At 35.3% G+C, this 15,509-nt stretch overlaps 1 long non-coding RNA gene across 1 annotated transcript; it reads right to left on the reverse strand.

Moving 5' to 3' along the window:
* On the reverse strand, positions 1–15,292 carry LOC123868205. The gene is made up of 3 exons (XR_006796614.1): positions 15,025–15,292; positions 9,392–9,399; positions 1–16 (listed from the first exon to the last, which is right to left on the reverse strand). It is a non-coding gene; the product is annotated as an uncharacterized LOC123868205 (long non-coding RNA).
* Between the last annotated feature and the right edge of the window lie 217 nt (positions 15,293–15,509).

Consider the following 15,509-nt stretch of genomic DNA (forward strand, 5'->3'; position numbering starts at 1 on the left):
CATTATAAGTAGGTACCTATATGTAAACAAGGTGTAGAGAGATAATAACTGCAATGCAATTAATAGAGATGGGGGCAGAAAATAAGTTTTTGAGAAAACGCACCGAGCTATCGAATTGTATAAATGAATGAATGTTACAACTTTTTATAAAATCCTTGTTTGATTTTCCGGGATAAAAAATTGCCTATATCACTTTTCGGACTATATCCATTGCAAAAAATCAAGTTGATCCGTTCGTGATTGAAGGAGAAACCAATAAACACTTTCGCATATTCATAGTATTTATTTTTATAATAAATGGGCAGTGATACATAACTGTTAGTACTTCTCTTACTGCCTTCACTGGCAATTGGCAGAGGGCTGTGCTGTTTAAAGGTATTTAATCGTAATTTTATTTATGTAGAAAAATTGCAAAAAAATGTACATATTAGTGGCCAAATCTCAAAGTAATCGCTTATTTCTCTACCTAATTTACTTTTTAATGTACTTATTTAGATTTTAGGTTGGTACATAAATACCGTGGGATTACCTGGCCACTGATTATATACATACACGTGCACGCAGCTGTGGAGAGACGAACACGTGTGTCGATTACACGCCTAAATATATTATGCGCTTTTGTTGAACCATCATTCTCAACATTCCCGTATTTTATTACGTAATGGCAGATACTGGCGTCTTTGTCCACGGCAGTCCTCGCGACAAAAAAATATATCTACACTAGACGACGCCAGTGACTTCGTGTGGAATTACGTTTTTAAGAATCCGGTGGGTACTCTTTGATTCTCCGACAATTTCTCCGGTATAAAAAGTAGTTTATGTCTGTTCCAGTGTGCAAGCTATCTTTGTACCGAGTAGACGATGTGGACTTAGGTTTTTAAAATCCCGTGGGAATTCTTTAATTTTCCAGAACCAAAATGTTTGATTTTTCATGATACAAACTCCCCTATCTAGCTATCTCAGTAGGTATGAAATTTCGTCAAAATCGGTTAAACAGATGGGCCGTACAAACTAGCAGACAGACAGACAGATGGACACACTTTCGCATTTAATAATTTTAGTATGGGTATGGATAATTCTATTTCTGGTAGGCGGTAAAAACCAAAAGTAAGCTGATATGTTACACTTAATTTTATTGCCACTTATAAGTAGAACCTCACGATTTGATCTCCAATCATCATAAAGAGTAGGTTTACTTAAAAAACATTAAAAATCCACTAAAACTATTATGGTGCTTTGAATGCACATCTATAAAATAAAGAGGAACTCAACTAATAAATAATTGTACTAAAATTCTAAAATTAAAATTTCTGCCAAAAAAGCCTTTACCGAAGAGATGATACCGGCAAAGCCGTGCCGCCAAGCAATTTAGGGTTCAGTACGATGTAGTTTTGAAACCGATAAAGGGTAGGTAGGTATGGAATTAATAAAACTGCCATACCCCGTTCAACTGCATCATCACTTACCATCAGGTGAGTATCGCAGTCAAGGATTAACTTGAAATTGATAATATTATAAACAAATGCAATTTAATGATTTTAAGCTTATTTTTTGGTTTGACGACATACTATACTGTAGATTATAACAGGTACATATACCACGATTAATTTGCTGACTCTCCATCGTGACCGCGACCCACGCAACTGGGTCGAAATATCGACAAATGGAATCAGCAAATTAATCGTGATACGTATGTACTATGTACCCGTTATCTACAAAATAATAAATGCAATTTATTTATTATCTACAAAGCAAGCAAATTACAAAACAAGTATCAAAATTGTTGTAAATAGGTAATCAAGGAATGCAGTTTTTTGCCTATATTATAATTGAGAATGCATACCCATTCAGATTTTTCAATGCATATTGGAAAGTATCAACTTACATACTAAGAAGTCACCGAGAGCCAACTGATACAAGTGTAAATTAAAAATTTATAACACCCCCGACATGTGAAGGTTACAGTAACTAGAAAAGAGCTGATAACTTTCAAACGGCTGAACCGTTTTTCTTGGATTATAGATAGCTAAGAACACTCTCGATCAAGCTACCTTTCAAACAAAAAAAAACTAAATTATAATCGGTTCATTAGTTTAGGAGCTACGATGCCAAAGACAGATACACAGATACACACATCAAACTTATAACACCCCTCTTTTTGGGTCGGGGGTTAAAAGGTACCTAGTTGGTACATCTTAGTTTTAAAACACATGCAAAGTAATAAACAGAACCTACCCAAATGTGCTCTTTAAAACAATCCGAAAGACAATTCCGGAAACATTTTCACGTGTTACCAATGGAGGGCTGTTATAAAAATAATGAGTCTTTCTTTCAAAACTCCTATACGTTCTCACGTCCATCTGGCTTGCAGGATTTTGGACAAAACGTAATGAATCTGCTATGCAGATGTCGGCTCTTCAAAGAACACTTCCAGAAATATCGTTTCTGCTGTTCTGTTTCAGAATGATAAAATGTCGCGACAGCTTATTTGAAGCACGTAGTTTTTTGATTTTGAGTCACGTCGATTTCTATGCAATATTAATTTTATTATTACATAAGCACATATAACTACATATTGTAAGTATGCTACATGCCTTGCTATAGTTTTAAATTCAAAATATTTGTTTTTTATGAAAATAATGTGGTCGAAGTTAGAACAAAATAAAATTAAATAAACTGTTATAATTTAAAATTACAAAACATTCTTATTTTTTTCCCCGTTATTTAGTTCCACGTCAATACCTATTTCAGCACAATACATTGAAATCCTGGCCCCTGAACTACGAAATATTATAAATGCGAAAGTGTGTCTGTCTGTCTGACAGTCTGCTACCTTTTAACGGCGGAAAGGTACAGAGTACTCACAGCCTGGGGACGGTTAATATAGGCTACTTTTATCCCGGAAAATCAAAGAGTTCCCACGGAATTTTCAAGAAACCTAAATCCACGCGGACGAAGTCGCGGGCACCATGTAGGTTAATAACAAAAATAATTCAGTTACGTGTAGAGTTTTCAAATAATAACTTTTCTGTAGACAGTCTACGCTCACCGGAAAATGGATTGCAGCCGGAAAATATCGTTGTCACAAAAAATGCAAGGAGAATATTATAAATTAGAATGATTACTTTGCACATCTATGAAAGTAGGCTTTATTAGATCTACGAAAATAATGCGTAGTAGAGAACGCAAAAAACGAGTATTCTATATTATACCGTTTTCATTCTCGTCACTGAATAGACAATTCAGGAATGAATAAAAAATAATTCAAATCCTAGGAAAGGCTTTATTTTTGTTATTCCGATCGAGCACAGGTCTATGATTCTGTGCGTGGAACGTTTTGAAAACAACTACCTAGCCTAGATAGATCTTTTATGAATGACCTAAAAGACCTGTTATCCACGAATTATTCACTAGGTATACACGAGGAAATAGAAAATTATTCTGTTCTTTTCGTGCGTGAAGAACATGAAAAAGATTGCAAGCAATAATAATATGTACTTAATTTAATCTTGTTTGAAACAATGTGCGTCATACCTTGCCTTGGCTCCATCGCCATTTTTTACTATTTGCGCAAACTATTTCAGCGGTTTTGTGCTGAAAGTAGCCAGCGTTAGGTGAAACTTACCGTTAGAGCCTTTCTTGATTTTTATTTGCTTTGGTAAAAAGCGGCAACGCGCATCCTCCGTATTTTGTTTCAGAAAATGCTAATTCTACATACCATTGAATGTTACTGACCATTCTACTCCGTTTGTTTCCGCTGACTCACACTTATTGACAGGGTTAAAAATTTAGGCTACAAAATATGATGCTCGCGACTTCGTCCGCGTGGATATAGGTTTTTGAAAAATTCCGTGGGAACTTTTTGATTTTCCGGGATGAAAAGTAGCCTATGTCCTTCCCTGGGATGTAAGCTAACTCTGCACCTTTCATATAAATCGGTTTAAAGGATCAGCCTTTCCCGTGGTAACTCTTTGATTTCCCGGGATAAAAAGCCTATGTTCTTCCCTGGGATGTAAGCTAACTCTGTACTAAATTTCATCAAAATCGGTTAAACTGTTGGTTTTTGAAAAGTTAGCAGACAAACAGATTGACACACTTTCGCATTTATAGTATTAGTATGGATTTTCAACAGTATGCTTAATTAAAACGAGCGTTCGCTATGGACATTCGCAAGTCATGCGTATAGACAACGGTCAAGTATCTCGTCAACATCGCACTTTGCCAAATACATTTCAATGGGCTTGTTCGGTTATTTCGCAGGAACCTTGGGCCCGGAAGCACGTGTCCCGATTTACATACGCGGATAACAATAGAAGAGAATCGGTGCTCATTTGGCATGCGTTGCGTCATTGCTTTTGATGAACGTCGATGCCTATTGTCAATCAATTTTCTGATGGTAAACAGATTTGAAAATGAGCGTGAATTTTTGTTAATGTTCCATCCACTGTAACTAATGTGTATATTCTGTTCTACAAACAAGCAGCTCCAGAATAAAACCCATGAAAGAGCGGACTGAAATTGGAAAGTTATAACTTTACACAATATTTTTCAATCCACAAACTTGTTTCATATTTTTTCATTGGCCTATTTCTTGCTTGCATTTCCAACTCTAACAATCGAAGAAAATACATCCCTTTGATATAATTATTACTTATATGTTAAAAAAGTAGCTATATGTTATATGACGCATTTGGGTCACATTTGTAGAGCGCTCTCTTCTATTCTCGTGCGTTTTGTATCTTCTATCTTATTCATCAGCGAGACCGCATTTTATACGCCATCCATCGTATTACGGTATAGTTTACCACTATCGTATATTATTATCGTACCTACTTTGGTATACCTACTTGTATTAATGGTATTTTTCACGGCATCATTATTGTAAGTAGGTATTTGGTGTTGTAACAAATATTTTTTTTATTAAGGTGACTAGGTTTAACATGAGTACAAGGTCACTGTTTAGAGCAGCGGTGAACAAGATCCAGTTAGCCTTAATGATTGCCAACCTCCAATAGGAGATGGCACTAGAAGAAGAAGAAGGTGACTAGTAATTTTGGGGTATTTAAAATTCAAAGACAAAAGCAAGTATTGTACTAACGTATCATTTGCGTCATTTCCAAAGAATGGTCACAATCTTTGCAATCTGTGTCACGTTGTGTTGCGAGCGTCGATGCCCCGATAGAGCACGTCGATGGAGTCAAGAGGAACAATGGCGGTTACATCGAGATAGCGTCGCGGAGCTTTGTTGTTGCCGAAACGATGACAACTGACGACTTGACGTCGAACAACTGGGTGCTTAGTATGAGATTTTACTTCTTACCAACGATGTAGATATTCGAGCGATGAAAGACTAAAACGTCAAAGTGAAATGGACCTAAAAATCCTTGATTTAAATCCAAAAATTCAATGCCACATTTTTAGGATGTCATACCTGTAGGATGCCAACGTTACCCTATTACTAATCCTCCGCTATCCATCCGTCCGTTTGTCTGTCTGTCAGTGGGCTATGTCTCATAAACCGTAATAGGTAGAGAGTTGAAGTTTTCATACAATGTGTATTTTCTACTGCCGCTAAAATTACAAAAAATAAACATTTCAAAATAGCCGCCATGAAAATTTAAAAGTATTATTTCTTGTACGATGCTACGGAACTTTTCGTGTAATAGTCCGACCTGCATTTGACCGATTTTTAATTGCGCAGTTTCCGCAGTTTTCAAACAAGTTCGCTGAACTCCATTTTACTTTGACGATCAATTGTTACGACGACGCCCGAATTCAATCAACGTTCGCGTTGGTGACAAGTACTAAGCCTACTGGTTTGGATAGTTTTCCATCAGCGCTATTTTCACATTCCAATAAGTTTTTTCCATGGGGTTTTCACAAGTAAACCTGATATCGTAAGGAGCAGGTGGTTATCGTTCTCTAGTTTTACATAATAAGTAGATTAGGAGATCCCCGCAGCGTTGAATAAAAATATTGTGTTTTATGATCTATGCATATAAAACCGCTGAATAGGTAAATAAGGTATAAAACAGTAGTGTTCCGTGACTGACTGATAGAGAACGCACATACTAAAATACTAAAATGGTACATATCTAGAAATTTGAAACTTTGCATTTAGGTTCTTTCTGTTGACCTGCAGGAAAGGATTTTGAGAAATTCTAGCGGGATCCTTAAAATACCTAAAATCCGTTCCTTCTACGTGCGATGACGCGAGAATAGGCTAGTAATATTATAAAATCCATGCTCTCTTAAAGCAAATGAACCAAGCTCATTCGCTGTGCTTCGACCGTAAGTAGCGGAGTTGAGTATCTTTTTTAAATCTTTCTTTTCTTTATTTGGTAACTCTACATACGTACATATTATATACCATAACAACTCTTTATTATACCTAAGTAGCTGTACCTATCTACACTAATAAATAATAATAGTATTAAGATGTAAAGTTTGTAAGTTTGGATGTAGGAGGTAACGTCTGAATTTAAAAAAATCTTTTACTGATTAAATTATACCTACGTTATACCTACCCGAGTGCCATAGGCTACGAATTATAATTTATATCACGCAGATGAAGTCGCGGGCAAAAGCTACTATTATAATACATTGAATTATTCAGAAAGATGTGATGTAGCTATACGGATCCAACGATAAAAGCTTTACATAGATTCTGCAGTTATGTGTTGCCTTGTCAGTTTTCAAAGCACTCTAAAATACGTGTAATTTACGCAATGACTTCTATGTATACATAGAAGTCATTGAATTTACGCGTTCAAAGTGACGCTAACGTCGCGACGGGCTTGCAGTCAATCAAAGAACTTTATTAAACACATCGTTAGTACAGAGTGGTTATGCACGTGGTAGCAATCTGGACAGCACGTGGCAGGGTGGCTGTCGCTGCTCCTGAATGGGAGCCCTGTGCGGACGAACATTTGATACGCACATGCTCGGCTTATCTTAGCACATGGCCATCTAGCTGCTAACATATACGACTGCATTTGCAATTTGTGTAGCTTATTCGGGTTTGCGTGTGCGTTTTGTAAGTTTTGACAGGACAGGCTTTGTTTGTAGTCCTCTATTGAAGAAAATTATTTAAAAATAACTCTCATGTTTATGTCTTTATATTTATAGTTTTTATTATTCAACAGATTGATAAACTTATTAAGAAACCTAAGGCAGACAGACTTGTATAGATTGGAAACGGGTGTGTCACACCTAAAAGCGTACGAATTTTGTCTTCGATTTTCAAAATAGGAATGTTGAACTTAGCTTAGGTGTAGTTTTTTTTTATATCTGTGGGTAAAGCCTTATCTGTGGGCATCGCCCCAGACATATTTGGTTTTTAAAAGCCTATGGTGCCTGTAAGCCTACAGATTTTTGCGGCAAGCCTAGACCGAGCCTATCGTAAATTCGACAACGCAATCCCATGAATAAAACATTCCTCGGCATTTTGACGAGCACAATTGATTTCATTATAATAATAGATCTTTGATATGCGCACTTATGTCAGTGTTTGATATTGCGAAGGCTCATATGCAAACACGACACGTTTTGGCATCGTCCGCCGGATATGACATCGTAATATACGATTATTTTTAGCAGAAGGCTCTAGACAAAGTCGGTACTTATATTAATATCCGTCGCATATGAATTCTGTAAGCAACCAATAAAATATTCAAGACGATTTAGGTGCCATTTGAATGCACTGGTGTTGACTGTTGATGACTACCTACTTAACTAAGTACAATGGAAGACATTTTTAAGTTTTCATTTAATAAAGTTACACTAGACGCTTTATATTGTCAATAGAAAGCTATATTATTCCTGAGTGCCAAAGGCTATATTTTATTTCAAAAAATTAGAGGTCCCTACGGAAATTGTAATAAGTTTTCATTTAATAAAGTTACACTGAAAGCCTGCGGAAATTGTAACAAGGTACCTGTGCGAAGCCGAGTCGATAAGTTACTTAGCAACATTGCTATTTGTAAAAAATACCACACAATTTATGGCAGTATAACAACGTTGCTAAGTACATTAATCAATAGATTACAGACAGGATTGATTTAATTTTTTGATATTTAATTTATTAGCTAATTTTTATTTACTATCAAAATATGATAGGTTAATTTGAATTTGACATCTAAAAATAAGTAGTCGCAAGTAGGTATGTGAAGACTTGCATGGTGTAGCTGTAAAACATCATTACTTGACGGCTGACGAGTACGTAAATAGTCGCTCTGCTTACTGTTAGGGGTGTGGACTGTCGGCGATGGTGCCACGTGCAGCCCTGAGCAGTCGCAGGCGCAACGTTAGTAAACATTCCTGTTTCTGGTTTAGCAGACATGCGGACATGCTATTGAACGGTTACTATTATTTTAAGGAGCTTGAACATTAATTTCAAAGTTAGGTAGGTACTTACATTTCCTATCAACTTCAAATGCTATAATTTTCTAAATAAGTTTTCTAACGGGTACGGGTGTATAAATGGCTGACTAGAACTCTAAGAACCCTTAAATCCTTTAATCTACAACCATTCGAGTTTCAGGTTCGGATGAAACCAATTAATTGCTGGACTCATCATATTTACCTACCTAGCTTTTAGGCAAACTTAATTTTTTAGTTTGGTTAAGGGCAAAGCAGAAAATAAATCAAACGAGAATCTGTGAAATTAAATAAAAAAGAAAGTCATTATGATACAAAAATAGATAATTTGTATATTTATGTAATAAGCGTAGAGTTTCTAAAAACAATTTTTTTTTCAGCTAGATATTGGTTATTGGTAGGTAACAATCAAAATTTAAATAAAAACGATACCAAACTAGTCTAGTTGAATAATTGATGAATATTTATTTTTGAAATGCAATGCAATGTAGTGTTTCGTTATCAATCATCATGACATACCTACCTATTTACTATTTTTATTACTAATACATGCTTACTGCAGATGCAGATTACATTTATGTTGATCCTAAAGATATCGTAACGTACAGTTTTGTTTGAAGGTAATCGTATGTAATAAAATTCACAAAACACGGTGTAATAAACCTTCAAAGGTGAGCCCACCTGAATGCATTAATATTTCATCTTCCAAATTTCCGACTTTGTATGCGATTTAGCAAGGCCCATTTGAATTGTAATTAGGATCGTATTCTGTATAATTTGTACATACCAAGTCCATGACTATTGTTTTCGACACGACCAGCTGCTATTGGACGAAATAATTTGCATATTGACTGTGGTTAGACTTTAACCTTTGACTTGCGTTTAAGCAACTTCTTTAGTCGTTACTGGTTAAATTGCTTTTTGTTTAGATATTTTTTCATAATTTTCTTTGTGAAAATAAAAATTGTGTAATTAAGAAACTTTATAAACTTTTAGTGTGCGATAGGTACACGTAACTTACTTAGAAGTGTAAGTTTTTCGGTCAGCTTGAAGCGTAAGTTTTCCTGTTTAATTTATATTCATTTTTCTTCACTTAAGTATTAAGTAAGTCTTAAGTTATTCTATGCAATTAAGTACATTGAAAACAAAAATGACCTTATCCAAAATCTCGATTTTTCAATATGACTATTTAAAGCAATAATTGAGCTTAAATAAGAAAATATAATTTTTATAATTTACAGCCGATGTAGTTATTTGTAACCACCGACCGGTTGTTACTCAGAACTACCAATTTTTGGATAGTGCCATTTTTACCGAATGACTGCCTACGGGCCTTCACTTTCCATCCGCGTCTGCCCCTCCTTACGTCCGCCTGTCTATCAGCGGGCCGTATCTCATGAATAGATAGAGAGATGAAATTTTCAGGTTGTGTATTTCCGTTGCCGCTATAGCTACAATTAATGAAAAACTAAGATGGCGAATTGCAAAATGGACGCCATCGATCGGAACCCTTCGTGTGCAAGTTTGACTCGCATTTGACCGGTATTTTGTTTTCAATGTGCGATATATTTTAAGAAAGTACTTAATTTTAATGAACGCTCGTAGGATGTTTCACGATCGTGATAGCGGAGTCGTGAGGTTCCTCCGACGAGTTCGTGACGAGCGCACGTGTCCGGCAGCCGCCAGCTGCGTACGGTCCGGCCGTCCGCCCTCGCCACCATTTATCGTTATTGAAATGTCAATCTGCAAAGAGCACTATCAGACTTACAATAAGATTTACATACAACAATAACTGCCATCCGAACTTTATATAGGGATATACCTAATAAGGCTGGGCAATAACCTCAGCGAATTGTTTTCAAATCGTAGGGAGGATATAACTTTCTTTGGTCTTCGCTGCGCTCCACCGTCTTCAGAATATGCTGAGTGCTCGAATTCGAGCGAATGATTTAGAATTTAGGTCATGTATTGTGATAGCACATAACATCATCTTTACTCTGTGGTAGGTGAAGTCAGGATTACTAATTTTTTTAGATTTCTACGATAGGTACCTAGTGGAATTGTATAATTTTGAAAACTTTTTGAAGATTTAATTTCATTTTCATTGGCCAAAGATAGGGATGTTTACAGTTTACTTAATAACTAAATGCGTATTAGCTGGTTAGTGGTCATGCGAGTAGGTAATACTAGGTAGTATGTATCTACATCTACTATATTATATTGGCGTCACTCAGAAAAGCAGGTATTATTTAAATATTTTTATCGAATTATTGGAATGTCCTCTCCAAAACCAACACAAAAAAACACAAGTTTAAAGTGTAAGGTTATCCGAGAGTTTTAATCTAAACAAACTAATGCCAAAATAAATAATTTAATTAGAGCGTGATTGCTATCACAACATCTAATTATTCAGTTCACAATCCAAATACCGAAAATATGCGATATCGCCCCGAATCTCGGAAGGAGACTGAACTAAAACCTTCAAAACACCCGTATTTATGCAAGTTCAATCTTGTTGGCCTCCTAGTAACAGATTGTATGACATCGAATGAGCGAAATATCGATTTTATCAAACTACCTGCATTAGATAAATTAATAATTTTATATTATTTTTGACAACTCAAATCAATTTTTAAAAATAACCTTACAATTAGATCTAGGGATCGATATGCTGATTGGTATGGTACCAGATCACGTATGTTCATACCTTAAATCCGAGGATATTGAAATTCCTTAGGAGTGCTAACCAGGATCAACGTTATTGTGAGTACTTCGGTCGTTAGGAATGACGTCAATCCTCGGTGTGGCGTTTCGCGTTTCGTAATTAAGGCATTTGAACGAGGCTGCAGCTGATCACTGAGTCATCGCCTGTCAGTCACGATTGTGTTGTTTACTATTATTATTAGCATCTATGGCGCTAAAAAAAGCGTTGGCCTCCTTATCCGGGGTTCGATCCCTGGTACGCACCTCTATCTTTTTTATTTTTATTCACTATAGGCAAGACCTTGACCACACTCACACCTGATGGAAAGTGATGATGTGGTTTAAGATGGGACGCGTTTACCTAGAAGGTGCCTATTCACTCTTGTTTTAAAGATACCCGGATTGTATCTTTTCGGAATTAGGTACTTATATGCGTTTCAAGAAATTACATATCACTTGCTTGAACGGTGAAGGAAAATATGGTAACCGTGAGGAAACCTGTATGTCTGAGAGTTCTTTATAATGTACTCGAAGGTGTGTGAAGGCTGCCCACTTGGCCAGCGTGGCTGAATATGGGCTACGCCCTTCTCATCTATCGAGCAGATCTATACTCAGTATTGGCTGGCCCAATACGATGGTTTGATCATGATGAAAGACCAGGTTTTTTGCTGTCTGCAAACATTAATCTCATGGACTGAACTGGTTCTGCTCACCAACTCTTCACATTCGTAGAGTGATTTAAATATCTCTACCATTTTAGATAGCATTAGGTAGGTACATATTTACTTATGATGATAATATGTAGGTATGGGTACTCTCACTTGCGTTTGTCTCTATAAGGCTGGCAGACTCGCTAAGAGAATGTTAGAAGCGATGCCTTTCTCGGACAAGGAAGGTCCCAGAATGACTGTTATCTGCACTAATATGGCATGTGCCAACATTCAGTATCAGTTATGATAAATCACATCGGTTAACAATACTTTTACCTACCTAATTTCTTTTAGTAGTCATCGAGAGTGAAACGTCTACGGTCTACGTGGTCATACTATCCAAGCTGCAACCTAAGCCAGCTCACTTACTAGTTACTACCAGGCCTGACTAAACTAAAGTTATGCTACAAACCTTGTGATGCCTAAGAAATGGTTTAAAATGTCAAATAGCTTGGGATATCACGGGACTTAGAAGTTTCTAGGTCTTCCTGGATACACGCTCGAAAAGCAAAAGAACATGTCATAAATATACTTAGTATAATATGTAAGTATATAACTAAAATACTTTAGTAGATCAAATTAAAATAACGAGTCTATAATAGGTAAGGATTGTATCGCTACAAATGATTCAAGTGATTAAACACCTGGAAGTTGCTGAGATCAATGTCGAGGTTTTCTAGGTAAACGCAAAATGTCTATACTTAAATTATTATGTTGTCAATGTCGCACGCCATATGTTCTCTTGGACAACCTTCACAGATCCAATGCTCGTTTTGGGAAAGATTATCGACAAAGCCTTATACTCTTTTATCTGGGTATTTCCGACACAAAAAAACTTAATTTTCAGACTACATCAGAAGTTAGATTAATAAAAAAAAAAAGAATAATTAAATTAGTAGGTAATTAAATTAAAATAGTATTTGAATTCACTATTATCTGGTGCCACGCTTGACCACAAACACTACTGATAAAAAGTGATGATGTGGCCTAAGATGGGGCGCGTTCATTTAGAAAATGCCTTTTCACAGTTGTTTTAAAGATAGGTACCTGGATTAAAATTGGTAGGAAATACAGATCCCGGAAGAGTATTCTAAACCAGGCATGCGTTTATTGTACCTGTGTAAGTATCTATTGTAATCTGTACCACACGAACCCGACATTCGTAAATGCTTTAATAAGTAAGCTTAAATCGAAGAATGAATATATTTTGTACTCAAAAATTATATAAACAAACACATAATAACCCTATACCTACATCTATTTTATGACTAAACTTCACTACGTAAAACAAAACTTATGTCCTTATTTGTTAGAAGTTTTTTTTATTAATAAAACCTTTGATTACTTCGTTTTATTACGTTACCCTAATTAGTAACTTACAAAAACTCCCTTTTTCGTTTGTAATAGACTGAAACAAAATCACCTGGTGACCTTAAAAATGAGTAAGTTCATCATCACTGATGTTTTCGATCGTAAAAATTCTCGCAACAACGTGCTCTGTCGTACGGAACGTAATTTATGGGGCGAGCGGATTTTACGCATAACCACCAAAGGCATACTGAAACTGTACATCGTGCGTGGAAAATACGTCTTTATTTCTTAAAACTTAAAGCATAATTATCAATTTCTACGTACAGGTTAAAGTTGTTTGTTATTTTACAGCGACACACTCGTCAAGCCGAGTTGTTTGATGGTTATTTTACTGCCTAGTCCTGATTACGAAGTTTCCTCTCATTTGGATACATAATGTAATAAATAATAAATAGGCGAAGCAGTTGTTTGGGCAAACATTAAAATTTCTAAAATATGTTTTATGTGTTCGCTGAATAACCCTTTGTTGTGGGAACTGGAAACCTCTTGAGTCGCGGTTATTGGTTGTCAAATGAAGTTCTAAGGCAGGATACACGTATTACTAACACCTGCTTAAATTACTAGAATATTTTCAATGTAAGCAATTGAAGAGATTAATAAGTATCTAGATACGTTACACACCAACCAACTCTATCTATAAGTAATAGATAGTGTATTTTATAATATTGAAATATCAGGTTGTTACGGATTATTATTAATCCTTATCATATTTTTAAATGTATAGTATTTAATACATCCATATTACGAGTATGTAAATGAATCTTTAAATTATTTACACATAATCCTATGGGTACCTACCTAATAATATTAAAAATCTATGAAACGTTTTTACTTTATTTACTTACACGCTTACACGTTCTTTATTTTCTAATACTGCCACGTCAATAGCCAATAATGTTTGAAATATTTACATAATCCTTATTTTAGCGTCAGTATTTACTATCCGCTTCTACGAATATTTAAGTAAGATAAAAGAGAAATATTAAAATCTTATCAGCTGGGTTCCTATTTTGCCATCTGTGAACACAAGCCGTTTAAAATTCAATATATTTTGCGCCATAAATATCCTGGATTACGAGCTATAATCTCGACACATGTCAAACAAATTGTTGACACTTCCAAACGCGACGAAATCGATTATGATTTTTAACACTTGCTTAAGTTTGTGTTGATATAATAGCCGTCTGGCCTTCTTCTAATCTTCCGTACAATTGTTACCTACTTAGATAAAGAAGACTATCAACAGTCAGCACGTAACTATCACGTGATTTATTCTTTTTCGGCATATATCTGTTTTCTCAATATACCAGATTAGTACCTATACCTAGTTAGTTCCGGGCAAAATTCACGTTATGGTCGACATTTGGCGCCGCGTGCTATACGTACAAGGTCGAACATAAAAGGCAACTAATGTTGTTTATATTATTTTAATTCCTAATATAGAAAAGGTGGTTTTATTACATACAAAAAACACCATCTTGGATAAATTATGTTCTATAATTTATATTACTTTTTAAATAATGAACATATATTAATGATTTCGTTGATTTCTTGAGTTTTATGGCTATCCGAATTAAACTGATTCATACACTGTTTGTTGTGGGCTCTTCTTAGACCTAGGTGCGTATGGAACCCTCGTATTATCAGCCACTGTATCATCTTACAAATCCAACAATTGACTATCAAAAATTGTACAATTAGTAGGTACCTACTTTGAATAAAAATTTGAGTTCAACTTAAGCTACCAAGCTAAGGAGAAGTAGAAAACAGATCTAGATTCTATATTTAAACTTAACTAACTTAAATTTATATATTTGAATGCAAAATCGATAATCCGGATTACTATTTATATTTATGTAACTTATGTCGAAATCAGCTGTGCCATTCGTAGCAATGTCGTGGATTCGTTTACATAATAATGCCGGGGTTTTCCGACTTTTGCCATAAAACAGTTAGATGGCAAGGTCGATTTTAATGTTACAAAGAGTTTCAACATTAGCAATTTATTGGATTTAACGGCTCAAGTTACACCTCGTTATTTTAATTTTATTAAAATTGGTCAAGGGTAAATCGGTGTGAGTTTTAGTTGTGTCAGTTTTGTTTGAATATTTTTTTAAATAGTTTCCTAATCACACGCGAAAGGTTGTAGATATTATATGTGTGTGTTTGTTACTCCTTCACGCCACAATGACTGAACCGATTTGGTTGAAATTTGAAATGAAGATAGACTTAACAGAACTATGTATGTACATTGTAAAATATCTAGGTAAGTATATCCAAGCGGACAAAGTGGCAAGCATCATCTAGTTTAATTATTATAGTAAAAAATTATACCTTTTCTGATTT

This window comes from Maniola jurtina, chromosome 9 (assembly GCF_905333055.1).
Source record: "Maniola jurtina chromosome 9, ilManJurt1.1, whole genome shotgun sequence".
NCBI lineage: Eukaryota > Metazoa > Arthropoda > Insecta > Lepidoptera > Nymphalidae > Maniola > Maniola jurtina.